Source organism: Eleutherodactylus coqui, chromosome 3, assembly GCF_035609145.1.
Source record: "Eleutherodactylus coqui strain aEleCoq1 chromosome 3, aEleCoq1.hap1, whole genome shotgun sequence".
Classification (NCBI taxonomy): domain Eukaryota; kingdom Metazoa; phylum Chordata; class Amphibia; order Anura; family Eleutherodactylidae; genus Eleutherodactylus; species Eleutherodactylus coqui.
In genome coordinates this window covers 296,478,455-296,493,214 of record NC_089839.1, presented here as the reverse complement: position 1 = coordinate 296,493,214, position 14,760 = coordinate 296,478,455, and the positions used below count along the sequence as shown (strand labels likewise).

At 42.7% G+C, this 14,760-nt stretch overlaps 1 protein-coding gene across 3 annotated transcripts in view; it reads right to left on the bottom strand.

The window, feature by feature from the left end:
- The window catches only part of DAB1 (DAB adaptor protein 1), a 721,580-nt gene that overhangs the window by 472,762 nt on the left and 234,058 nt on the right, over positions 1–14,760 (bottom strand). For all 3 annotated transcript variants that reach the window (XM_066594781.1, XM_066594782.1, XM_066594784.1), the window contains exon 2: positions 3,130–3,180. The gene's annotated coding sequence lies outside the window, so the exon portion shown is untranslated. The remainder of the gene's footprint in view (positions 1–3,129; positions 3,181–14,760) is intronic.

Genomic DNA, 14,760 nt, shown 5'->3' with positions numbered 1-14,760 from the left:
TACTACAAGGCAGTGGGGGTTATTTACTGATATTGTCCAAAAGTTGGACTGTGCAAACTTAGACTAGACAGTCTTAAAATGCGTTACATTGATCACTGAATGGTAAATCTGTTGAAGTTCCAGACTGTGCAGTCTAAGTTTAGACCACCTATTGCTTGGCTTAGTTTAGGCCAAAAATTGCAGTAATTTGGTGCACATTTTGGTGCAATTTAGGCCACGCCCCCTTTTAGACTAATGATGTTTATTAATACACAGTTTGCATCAGGTAGTCAGTAAACTGTTGCAGCCATCTTTGTTTATCCAGGATTGGATGGTCGCTTTAATTCTTCCTTTGAGTGCAAATCTTGGGATAATAGATTACTAACTCTAGTGACCTCCTACCCTATCCAGCCTTCCACTGTCACCGCCCACGGACTATATCTCCACCAAGCAATCCACTAAAACACAACTCAAAGCTGGAATACAGGAAATATCAAGATTTAGACTCCAAGTTTAGCTGTTCTTGGCAGGGAGTGGTATGGAATGATAGGGCTCTCTTTAGTCTATGGGGCCCTTGTGGTGAGGAACAGATGGATATCAGCCTCTACTACATCATACCCATCATTACGTCTCTCTTAGGCTCCATTTATAGCTACGCCTAGAGCTTTGAAGATTTGTGTTGTTTGGCTCCATCTCAGTGCCGAACGTCAAAAATGCTGGGACCCCTGGATCAGGAACATGCTGAAGGCAGGCACTTCAAACATACCCCCTTGACTATAATGGGGTACATCCAGTTTTTGGCATTCCGACTGGCATTTAACTGGAATAGCACAGCATGTTGCTAGAGGCTCTATATGTTACCTTTCATGCGGATGCAGAGGCATAACTTGAAGCTCCTGGGCCCCAATGCAAAACCTGTAACAGGGCCCCCAACTATAATGCTTTATTCATAGTACTGGGCTCCCTCTTTGGAGAAGAGAGGCTTCATGGGCCCTTAAGGTTCCCGGGCCCGGATGCAATCGCATCTCCTGCATCCTCTATAGTTACGCCCCTGTGCGGATGTGATTGGGCCCTAACTTTTTAGCATTGTCTTGCATCAACTTTCACTAGATATCAATAAAGGGTTTTTCCAGGCCAAAACTAAGCTATCCTCAGGATAGGTCATCAATAGTTAATCACTGGGGATCTGCCATACAGGGCCCCCAGCGATCACCTGATAACCTGGCCAGCTGTCATGCAGCAGACCCGACATGCATTATGGTAGGCGGCACTGGAGGTGATCTAGCTGCCTACACCCCCATTGAAGTCAATGGGAGCTGAAGCCAGCTATTACACTTCTAGCACTTCCGCCTCCGACATCAGGGACGGGCTCGGAAGTGCAGTAGCCACTTCAGCTCCTGTTGACTTCAATGGGAGTGAAGCCAGCTAGACCACTTCTGATGCCTTCTACTACGACACATGCCTAGCCTACTGCACTGATAGACATCTGGGCAATCAGATGATCGCTGGGAACCCTGCGGCAGATCCTTAAATATTAACCTATCCTGAGGATAGGATTGTATGGACCTGGAAAAGCCCTTTAATGATATACAGTGAAAATTGATGCAAGACAATGCTAAAAAGTTAGGGCCCATTCACATTCACATCACAGCTTCTCTTTAAAAGAGCATCTAAGAGGGTTGTCCCACGAAGACAACGGTCTCCATATTTCCTGTTTGGACTTACTGCTGTCATAAAGGTGGCTCCCATCTTGGGTCCCTCTATACACCAGAGCAGAGTCATGTAGTACATTGTATATAATAGTCATATAATACTACGCCTTATGGTGATCACAGCTCATAGCTTAGTCAGCTTCAGTTTAAATCGGCGACCGATGTAACATACTGAGTTCTGCTACATCTATATAATAAGGCCTTATTTCCTGGCAGGAGAACCGTAGCGCATGCTGCAGCCTACATATTTGCATTGCCACCTTGTATGGCTGCGTACGATTATTACACCTTCCCGGCTAATCCCTTTCAATGTCATCAACGAAACAATTTTGTATTCATTAACGGACTCCCTGCCAGGTCTGGACTCCGAGAACGGATAATTTAGCAGAAGATGTTAAGTGCAGCGAGTAAACTGTAATATTGGATATTTAATTTGCTGCCTGTTTGGACCAGGTCCATGATACGGAAGAATCTTTGGGAGGACATTTAATAAAATAGTGAATACAACAAGGAAATAGATGTTTGTAGCGGCCAATCAGAAGTTCCGTTTATTTTCGAATCTGTTATGCAAATTAGCACATGGAGACTTATTGGCTGATGCAGACCACGCCTCTTTACCCAAGGGGCTGTACCAGAATTTAAAGTTATCCCCTATCCGGAGAATCGGTGGCGGTCTCAATGGTAAGAACCCTATCACCTCTCCTAAAAGTCTACTATGGTATAACCCCTTTAAATGAGGCTGTAACAATATGTCACGAGAGGATCATCGAAGCACTTGCTGCATGTTTATTGAGGAAGGGTCTGGAGGAGAAGACTCCTTAAGTAGTAAGGGTGATTGTACACAATGCAGATCTATGCCACAAGCGCAGGTGGATTTCGAGCTGCCACCTGAATGTCCCATTGTTTCATCCTTGTGACGCTCAGCAATCAGCGGAGATCTGCCTGTGGTTATGTTGCAGATTCGCAATGTGTATGGGCACCCGTTGTAGATCTTACAAGCATTAGATGATCACAGCCCCGTTAATGAAGGTCCCCCCAATATCACTGGACCCAATCAGATACATTTTCCAACAAATACATATTTCAGCACAACCCATGACATGATTGATTGATATCACTCTCCTCTCTAGCTAATCCCAAATTCACATTGGGGTTCTTGCTTCATATTTCTCCAAACTCCCTTCAAACAACTCTGAACTTACATAATAACACTCAGACTACCTACGGCCACCACTAGGGGGAGCTCACAGCATAGCTGTGTATACAGTCCTCATACAACTCTGTAAGAAATCTGTCTTCCGTAAAGCACTAAGCCCTGATTCCATGCAATTAATCAGTGCAGAATAGTAACAACAGGGAAAGTTATATAAGAAGGGATCGTCTGAAAGGTAGAAATTTCCATTTTTATGACATTTTGAATTCAGGAATTTCTAATTACCTTGTTTAATGATTTCACAGTTTTCTGACTGTTTTCAAGAAAGTTCATCACCTGTAGAAAAAGTAAAAGAAGACCTGTAAGTTTTTTTTCGTTACAGTCAAAATTACTGATCACATTTAAGAGAAATGTAAGTGTATGTGCGCACGTGTAAGATCAATGACAAAATGCTGAGTAGTCATCGCAGTTTTCAACCCCTTGCTTGAAGTGCTGAAATTGCAGGTGAAAGTTTGCATCATAGACATGTTGCAAATTTAAAATCTGCACCACAGACTTTTACATATCACAGAGACAAAGTTTTTCTGCACCCAGTTCAAAGATTCAGTTTGGTGCCCTCCTCACCTTTGTGGCCCCAGTAGAAATAATAATGCTACCTTTGTGACCTCCAGTAGTAATAGTGCTCTCCTTGCTGCCCCCAGTAGTAATAGTGCTCTCCTTGCTGCCCCCAGTAGTAATAGTGCTCTCCTTATGGCCCCCAGTAGTAATAGTGCTCCTCCTGTGCTCCCCAGAAGTAATAGTACTCCCCTTGTGGCACCCAGTAGTAATAATAGTGCTCCCCTTGTGGCACCCAGTAGTAATAATAGTGCTCCCTTTGTGGGCTCCAGGAGAACTAGTGCCCTCCTTGTGGCCTTCAATAGTAATAGTGCTCCCCTTGTGGCACCCAGTAGTAATAATAGTGCTCCTTTTGTGGGCTTCAGTAGAACTAGCGCCCTCCTTGTGGCCTCCAATAGTAATAGTGCTTCCCTTGTGGCCCCTAGTAGTAATAATGCTCCCTATGTGGCTCCCAGAAGCAATATTCCTTCCTATGTGGCCCACATAAGTAATAGTTCTCTCCTTGTGGCCCTCAGTAGTAATAGTGCTCCCTATATGGCTCCCAGAAACAATATTCCTTCCCATGTGGCCCACATAAGTAATAGTTCTCTCCTTGTGGCCCTCAGTAGTAATAGTGCTCCCTATTTGGCTTCCAGTAGCAATAATGCTCCTCATGCAGCTTGTATAAGTAATAGTGTTCTGCTAGTCACCCCCAGTAGTAATAGTGCACCCTTTGTGACCCCCCAGTAGAATTAGTACTCCCCATGTAACCTCCAGTAGTAATAGTGTTCCCCATGCGGTCCTCACAGTACTAATGCCCGCTCCCCCCCGCGCTGCCCTCCGGAACTTTCTGCCCACACTGTGAATTACATTAGCGATGCTCTCACTCAACTCCTGGTCTCTCTGACTGTGCCACCGGGCTGCCACTGGGTGCATCTTCAGTCCGCTTCCTCTGTCCACTGTTCTCCGCTTCTTCCTACTTGAAGTTGCCAGAGACAGTGGGAGAGAACTAAAGATGCACCCAGTGCCGACCCAGCAGCGTGGTGAAAGATGTCTATAAAACGGATGAGAATAGCGCACATGATGAGTTTTTTCAATGCAGTCCGTGAAAAAACTTGGTAGTGTGCGTCGCTCCATGGGTTTGTATGCTTTCCGTGTGCAGTCCTTTTTTTAACAGATTACACGTGGATGCAGAAAAAAAAAACATTAGCGTGTTGGAGGTCTAAAGAGCCCAGACCCTGGCAGGTGAGGGGTTAATAGCCATTTCCCTCTGCGCTGATTATGACTGTACAAGGTTACAGGAGATGTTTTTTTTTTGCAGACTGATGGCTTCCTGGGAGTAAAAACATAACATATGTGATGTGGGAGAAAGAAAACTCCCATCGCACAACGGCGATTCGATTCATTTAGCGTGATTTAAATGAGCTTGGCAATGCCGCTGTTTGCACATAGATGCCCTTATTGCTCCTCGGTGGATAACAAGCGCGATCTGTTTGCTGGATAATATATAACATTTGTATAGGTTATTAGTAGACCGTGCTCCGGTAATAGCAGGGCAGAGGAAGGGCACGGGAACTGGATTACCAGGTGTACCACCGGCCCTGCTGAGCCTAATTATGCAGAGATAGAGAAGAAAATGCTGAACATGCCCTCCAGCACCGTCCAGAAGAGGAGAACTCAAGCAACCCAGATGCAAAATATATTACTATGGACGGGTGCAGCAGAGCTGAGGATGGCTCATTCACACCAGCTCTATGGGGTCCATTCTGTGCTCTGTTATGGGAGCAGGAATATAGAATCAACTGGCTGAACAGAACTGTGACAAAGTCCAAGAATGGTTGAGTTGGAAGGGACCTCCAGGGTGATCTGGTCCAACCCCCGGCTCAGTGCAGGATCACTAAATCATCCCAGACAGATGTCTGTCCAGCCTTTGTTTGAACACTTCCATTGAAGGAGAACTCACCACCTCCCGTGGCAACCTGTTCCACTCATTGATCACCCTCACTGTCATAGAGATGGAACCATTGTTATATGATGGAACCAAGCAGTATTCAATGACTATAATGGGGTTCGTTCGGTTTTCGCGTATCCTTGCATCATTTTTCTGAATCAATTGAAAGGGTGAAATCTGCTGCACATCTGTATCAAAAACCAATGGTGTTGATTTTGACGCGATTTGATGCAGATTTAACATTTTTCTGCGTTGTGTGAATGTACCCTAATTGTGAGATGTCATTATACAGAGCTCTTATATAAGGACTTTTACACTTGGCCGTCAGAACCTGGACTTTTCGTATTTTGAAATATTAACCCCGTCCTACCCCGTGACATATTATTACGTCATGGGAACCATGCAGCTCCTGCAATTTAACATAATCGTACATAATGATGGTGATGATGTAGACCCAGAAGCTGTGCCAGTGCAATCACCGGGGCGCCCGTAGCTGTAACTGACAGCTTGAGTCCCTCTGCAATGGCAGGGATCAGAGATAACTCTAATCCTGGCCGTTTATACCTTTAGATGCCGAGGTCAGTTCTGACCGTGGCATATAAGCTGTTAACAGAAGGAGGGAGCTCTTGCAGCCAAGTCATTAGCATTCTGCAATGCAATTGCCATATGAACTGGGAGCTGATGATACATGAATGTATTCTGGCTGCATTTATGCGTCCGTAATACAGATGAGCGTCCTGGACTGACTGTGCGCTCTCGGACGCGAACGTTGAGTATCATAGATTCCTATAGTGCTCAGAGTTCAGGTCAGGAAACCCACAGTCAAGCTGGAACATTCGCCCATATAACGGACAAATAATTGCAGCGGACACACGCACTCGTGTCATTGACCTAAAGAAGAGTGATAATACACTGCAAAACCGAAGTATTGCAGTGCATTATCTGAGTCATCACAGGATCGCAGGTTCAAGTTTTTTACAAGGTAATGGAATTTTTAAAAAAATCTAAACAATCCTAGTAAAAATATAATTAAAAAATGCTCTGTGGGGTTGACCTGCACACCTGAGCTGGCTCTGCTTTCTATGTTCCCCGGTTCGATGAGAGAAACAAAGAGGAGCCTCCTCCCATTCTTTATTATAGCAGCGAGACTGTGGCGTTCTACTGCTGCCCCGACCCGGATAATGTGGGTGGAGGAGATCCACACGCTCATGCATTTTTAGGAACTGGGGGTGGAGGAACCGGAGGCTTGGGGAAAAAATTACCACACTTGGCAGGCCTGGGCGGTTTTCAGGTCCTCGGGTGGGCTTGGAAAATGATTGGAATCGGGCACCCCCTGATATTGGGGCTAGAAGGTGGGCCCAAGGATGAGGGGGCCCGGGTTTGGCTTTCGCTTCCCCATTGTCTGACTCCTCTCCTAGTGTCTAGTCCTGGATGTGATCCACCCTGTTCTGTGCATCTGTTTATCGGTTTCTATATGTCTTAGTATATAGGTTCTATTTTCAGGCCTATTATCGGAGGTTTAGATTCATGGAGTCTGACCGGGGGGGGGGGGGGGGGGGGAGTGTCCGCTGGGAGATTTGGGCCAACGGGTACTGTCCATAAAAGTGTAGATGGATGACCAGGTTGGTCTGACTCATCTCAGCACAGATGGATTTTCCTGCTCATTCCAGCAAGGGTTATGCAGACTGAGTTTGTTTGTAGATTAGCGATCTTCGAGGGACGAGCTAACTACTTAGTGAGATTGTTGTACTGGCAGACCGTAGTGTTCGATTTGGACAACGTCAGGCTCGGTCTTACCCACTGACTACGGTTGAACTCACTATTTTGAGTATTGCTCAAGACTATGCTACCCTTCCCCATCCCTATTTTCCCAATTCCCTTTAAGCTGTATGTTGGAAAAAGTTTAATAAAACTTTTTGAACCGAAAAAAAAAATAATGCTCTGCGCACGCACTTTGTATAACTATAACTAAAAAAAAAAGTTATGCATTTGGTATCAATGTATCCGTAGCTGCCTGAAGAATACATGAAACACATTTTTTATCCCACAAGGTAAACACTGTAAAAAAAAAAAAGCCAAAATACCAATTCGTTTATCCCTTGTTCCAAAAATTGCAATAAAAGGGATCTAAAGAAATCGAAAAAACAAAATAAATTTTTTAAGGGGTTTTATTATGTAAAGGTTGAAAAACCTAAAAATAAAAATATATTACATTCTGGACTCGTCTCCAGAAAAAAAATCATTGCGTCATTTATAAGACTTGGTGAACGCCACAATATAAAATAATGGCAAAATTGATGTGTTTTAGCCCCCCCCCCCCCTCGTCCCTCAATAATAAAAGCCATACAATACATTATATGTACCTCCAAACAGTCCCAATAAAACTTCCAGCTCGCTGTACAACCAACAAGCCCTGATGCAGATATGTCGATGGGAATGTAAAAAAGTTATGGCATTTAAAATGTGAAGATGAAAATCCCCAAATATCGTAGCGTCCTTAACGAGGCCTCGTCCTTAAGGGTTAAACCCAAGAATTAACGTCCTGATTAATTCTACTTATTCTCTTAATAGATCATAGCAGATTTACTGTTAATACTAAAACTAGCAACATCTATGGATTTTTACCGCGAGCTTTCGCACGACATGGCAGAATCATATTATTGACACTACTATTACGCTTTACGGCCACTTTATTCTTCTCCCATCAGCGAGTGCAGTCAGGCTCGTGCATTTCGGGGCATATTTGGTATAAGGATGTAGACGTCTTGTAATTGTATCATATCTATTGGTTTTGCAGAGTTAATGTGGCTGCTACACTGTAACTAAAGGGAATTCATAATAAATCATATGTATTGTACATATAAGCCCTAAAGGCAGCCAAGAGCTAGAGCGCTGAGAGCCAGAACTGCGGGAATCCCAGACTGTGCACATGCAAATGTGGATTATACTACTCGTCTTGTGCCATGGATCAGTGGGCTACAACCTGTGGCTCGCCAATGTTACAAAACTACATCTCCCAAGATGACCCGAGAGAGGGCAGTGGGAACATATTACCATCTGGTGGTGGACGCAACCTAATTTAGAACATTACATTAGAATATCCAGATTATGGACATTTTGACACTTTGTCAAGACATGCAAGGAGTTGTAGTCTTGTACAACCCAACCAGCAGGTTGGAGACCCTGCCGTGGAAAAGGAGCCGATCAACATCCTAACGACACTCTTTGTCAAAAGTTAATTCTGCCTCTAGAAGGAGTTCTTGTTTTGATGCAAAACTTGGCATGCAGTTACATCTAATCATCATGCAAATGATTAGAGCTGTGGTGATTAGATGAACGGTCTTGCCACATGAGGCCCTAAAAGTGGTTCCCCCCCTGGCCTATGAGAGGCTCTCGGAGGCTCCTTGTGTGTAGTGACCTCTTCTTCCGCTTGTGTAGAGCTTGTTGACCACTAGACGCCTCTACGACGCAGACAAGAGATTTCACCCCGTTACCAGAGTCTGAGAGGGGCGCATTATTGGGATGTGAGAAGCTGGATGTGTCAGGACACACAAGGTGACTGGTCTCAGGACGCCCCCGACAGACCACCAGTAGAGAGGATTGTCTGATCATCAGACAAGCACGAGTAGCTTCAACTGTTTCATTGTCCGCCATCCAAACAAGTGGCGCATCGTTACACCCCTGTGTCTGTTGGAACCATTTTCAAGCACTTGGCTGGAGGAAATTTGGTCCCTCTGTGCCCATTACATATACTGCCTTTGACATCCACTGTTGCCCCCTTTTGTAGTGGTGTTGAGAACAACAAAACTGGACGCTACGGAGTGAAACCGGGCTGTCTTCAGCAGTGAATCCAAGTTTAGTTTGGGTGCTGACGATGGCTGTGTTCGTGTCTGAAGACCTCGTGGTGAGCGCCTCAATCCTGCCTTTGCTGTGGTCAACATATTGCCCCCACTGCTGGTGTGATGGTCTGGGGGGCCATCACATATGACAGTTAGTCACCCTAGTAGTGGTACGAGGGACAACGACAGCTCAGCGATATGTTCAGGACATCCTGTAGCCACATGTGTTCCTGTCATGGCGGCTTCCAAGAGGCAGCAGGATAATGCTCGGCCGCACACACAAGGGGGCCACAGGAAGCCCCCACAACATTGTCACACTTTCATGGCTGCCCAGTCGCCAGATTTATCACCAATAGAAAATGTATGGGATCATCTGGGACGCCAACTTCTACAGCCTACGAGTTTGCTTAATCTAGAGGCTCAGTTACAGTAAATCTGGAGTGATAGTTCTGTGGAGGATACTACACAGAACCAGTATGCCACCTTTCCGCCCGTATCATATCTTGTATCCAAGCTAGAGGTGGTACAATAGAGTACTAGGGCCTCCATGCCCTCTGTATCACATCTTGTATACAAACTAGAGACAGCCCAACAAGGTACTAGCATTCCATGCCCGCCTGTATCACATCTTGTATCCAAGCTAGAGGCGGTACAACAGGGTACAAGAGTCTCCATGCCTGCCTGTATCGCATCTTGGATCCAAGCTAGAGGCGGTACAACAGGGTACAAGAGTCTCCATGCCTGCCTGTATCGCATCTTGGATCCAAGCTAGAGGCGGTACAACAGGGTACTAGAACCTCCATGACAGTTCATATCACATCTTGTATCCAAGCTAGAGGCGGTACAGCAGGGTACTAGAACCTCCATGACAGTCCATATCACATCTTGTATCCAAGCTAGAGGCGGTACAACAGGGTACTAGAACCTCCATGCCCATCCATATCACATCCTGTATTTAAGCTAGAGGCGGTACATTGGGGTACTAGAGCCTCCCTGCAAGGGGTCTGTTCTCCACAATAAACTCTGCTTTTGCTCTGATATTGTTATCACCTACTTCTATCACCTTTACAATCACACGGAGAAAGGTTCATTCCATCCAATAACTTCTAGGGGAGGGATTTTTTTTACAAGGAGTGTATGAACAGCGTCAATCTTCTTTGAGAAGACTCGCCAGACATTTGCAGGTAAGTCCACAGATGTCATTAGGGCCAAAGGAGCCCCACTGAATAACATATGGAAATAAATACAACTTCTGCTTCATGTTCAGGTAGCTAATTACCTTTGGTAGGATAGTGTATGCATCGCTAGGTCTTTCACTATTCGCAATCATCTTCCCACTGAGGTTTTTCTTATCTTTCCATGGATGCTACTATCTGGAGGGATCTTTTTCTATACTGGGTGGCCATCACTGCGGACTGCGGAGGGTTAAATCTTCCACTTATCATGGACAATTCTAATTCAATCCATCAGTTGCTCAGGTCTGAGTCAGGAGGAACCTAATGACCGGGGCTACAGGGTCCGCTGATGGAGTTACAAGTCCCATAGCGCAGGTAAGTAAATGTCATATAAAAGAGATTATAGACTCTAAATAATAAATGATTCACAGTGAAACAAGTCACCGAGGGACGGTTTACGTAAACCAAGCAGACTACAAGCAATTACTGTACATCGCGGTCACTTCACAGGTCAGTATGAGCTTCATCACATTGCTGACTTGGTTCCATGAAAACATTGATCTAGAGATACTATATAGAACCTTCATACGAATCACTTGGCAGAATGCTTTACCGGCTGGAAGCATCATAATTACCAGCAACAGCAAGGTCAATTATAATGGGTTCTTCATCTGTCTTGAAACCAACACCCACATGTTTTCTGGTGTTTGGGCAATAAATTAGTTAGCAAAATGTTTATTAAAGGGCCATTCTTGCGAAAACACACTTTTCCATCCCGGCCCTATCGGTTGATTGGCTGTCACACTCTGGAAGTCTCCTCCGTGTATTCCAGACACTTCCATGATACTTATCAGGCACCACCTTGAGACTGAGATTTTTCACTTTAAGTTTCACATCAATCGCATGATGCATCGTCACAGCCTTAACTAAGGTTATACCACTCTGCCTACAATGGGACCGTTTGATTATCATTATCTTCTACAGTGACCTAAATACATTACAGACCATAAGTATACAGTCAGGAGGATGAGCTGTGATCTCCTCTATTATACCTGTGTGACAGGAGCTGTGTGATCATCAGCAGTAACTGTGATAGGAGTGTCTATGCCCCCTCTAGTCAGTCTCTCTGGTAGATCCATGTAACAGCATCACCCAGACTGACAACAAAAATTATACATAATCCCAAATAGATCCAAGCTGGTCAGAAATGAGATCACATGACCATCTGAGGAAAAAGCGGTGTGTGTGTGGGGGGGGGGGGGGGGGAGAATCATACAGAAAGAAATAACAAAGGTAACACTAGCCCACTTATATACACCTGTGGGATAGCTGCATAAATTGGGTTTCAATAATAAAAAAAAAATTCTGAGGTTTGGTAAAACGTATAGAATTTAATGATATAAGACTTGTTCTATCTATCTGTCTCATATCTATCTATATCTATCTCATATATATCTATCTCATATCTATCTACCTATCTCATATCTATCTATCTATCTATCTATCTATCTATCTATCTATCTATCTATCTATCTATCTATCTATATATATCTATCTCATATCTATCTACCTATCTCATATCTATCTATCTATCTATCTCATATCTATCTATCTATCTATCTCATATCTATCTATCCATATATCTCATATCTATCTATCTATCTATCTCATATCTATCTATCCATATATCTCATATCTATCTATCTATCTATCTATCTCATATCTATCTATCTCATATGTATATACTATCTATCTATCTATCTCATATCTATCTATCCATATATCTCATATCTATCTATCTATCTATCTATCTATCTATCTATCTATCTCATATCTATCTTTCTCATATCTGTCTATCCCATATGTATATACTATCTATCTATCTAATATCTATCTATCTCATATCTATCTATCTATCTATCTATCTCATATCTATCTATCTATCTATCTATCTCAGGTTGACATTCAAAGGTGCTATAGCTAAAATTCAAATAAGCAAATTTTGCACAACAGAGAATGTTCTGTGGCAAACTCATCCCCGCTACATCTGTAAATAAGATTGCTGTATTCTTCAAAATTGCACCCTCTGTTCTTTTCCCCCATTTGCAAATCACAGTAGTGGCTTATGGGATGACATTCTCTGGTCCTTCAGAAAAAGTGTTTTTGACAACTGAAGAGCAAGGATAAAGAATGGTTAATTGTGTCCCACAGGATGAGAATGGGAGTATGGAGTGGATATACTATATATTAGGAGCAAATAGAGCCTGACTTCTTCATATGGTGCATTGCAGATATCTATGGGTCTATGCTTTAAGCCCTACAGAATGTCTTGGCTCCTTCCTCCCCCGCCCTGGGTACATTGTATCTACAGCCTCATTAGAGCAATATTAATCACTATTAGGCTTGGCTGATGAAGGATTGACACCCTGTTGCTGTTTATGTGCGGTATTTTTTATGTAAACATTTTAATTAGAACTAATGACTCTGCAGAGAGAACATTGCGTCCCGTCTGTGCGAGAAAGAAAGTCCAAGTCTCCGAGCTGCAGACGCGACTACTGAAGGTTATGGGGGAAGCGATCCGTCATTTAGATTCACGTCAGTAAATAAGAGCTGAAGAAAACGGACTACTTTTCCTCTGATTACTCCCTTGCACTTTTGTGTCATTCTCAATCTACGTAATTCTCTCCCTGCGCTGCAGGCAGAGAAGCGAAAGAATCAGGTCTAATTCAATATGACATGGCAGAAAGAAGCAGACATGATGTGTCACTGCAATGAGGCTCCTGGCCGGGAATCCGAGACTGACAAAACCACCTCTACAGTCAAGCCGCAGTCATATCCGCTCCCCCCCTATATCACTTCATAGGAGGAAACGGAATATCATTGTACAATGTCCTACAGATCTACCTATCTTATATCTATCTATCATATATCTCATATAATAATATTAATCTTTATTTGTATAGCGCCAACTTATTCCTATCATATATCTCATATCTATCTATCTAATCTATCTATCTATCTATCTATCTATCTATCTATCTATCATATATCTCATATCTATCTCTCATATATCTCATATCTATCTATCTATCATATATCTCATATCTATCTATCTCATATCTATCTATCATATATCTCATATCTATCTATCTCATATCTATCTATCTATTTATCTGTCTCATATCTATCTATCTACCTATCTATCATCTATCTAATATCTATCTATCTATCTATCTATCTATCTATCATCTATCTATCTCATATCTATCTATCATATATCTCATATCTATCTATCTCATATCTATCTATCATATATCTCATATCTATCTATCTCATATCTATCTATCTATCTATCTATCTAGCTATCTATCTATCTGTCTCATATCTATCTATCTATCTATCTATCTATCTATCTATCATCTATCTAATATCTATCTATCTCATATCTATCTATCATCTATCTATCTCATATCTATGTATCTCATATCTATCTATCTATCTATCTATCTATCTATCTATCTATCTATCTATCTATCTATCTATCATATATCTCATATCTATCTATCTCATATCTATCTATCATATATCTCATATCTATCTATGTCATATCTATCTATCCATCTATCTATCTCATATCTATCTATCTCATATCTATCTATCGATCGATCATCTATCTAATATCTATCTATCTATCTCATATCTATCTATCATCTATCTATCTCATATCTATCTATTTCATATCTATCTATCTATCTCATATCTATCTATCTATCTATCTATCTATCTATCTATCTATCTATCTATCTATCTATCTATCATCTATCTAATATCTATCTGTCTCCTATCTATCTATCTCCTATCTATCTATCTATCTATCTATCTATCTATCTATCTATCTATCTATCATCTATCTATCTTTCCACCCCCATCAGCAGAATGGATCGTGTCTTATTAGCATGTCACCTGTACTATACCATGCTACATAAGATGCAGACCCTTGCAGGTGTCAGCCATAGTTTGTGACAGGACCTGTCACGCTATTAGATCTGAGGGTTATGCCGCTGCACACAAGCCATCCATCACAAAGCGCAATGCAACGGCGGTTCTACTATTCTGCAAGGAGCATCATTATTAGATAGTTGAGCAATGGAAAAATGTTCTATGCAGTGACAAGTCACGATACTCCATCAGATGGACGTACCCGGGTGTTGAGGATCCCGGGGAAAGGCCTTTTACCTGAACATGTTGTGCCAACAGGTAAGTATGGCAGAGGTTCCGTTATGGTCTGGGGATGTGTTAGGTGGCATGGTCTCGGTCCGTTGGTTAGTGACATGAAACATGAACATGGAGGTATACT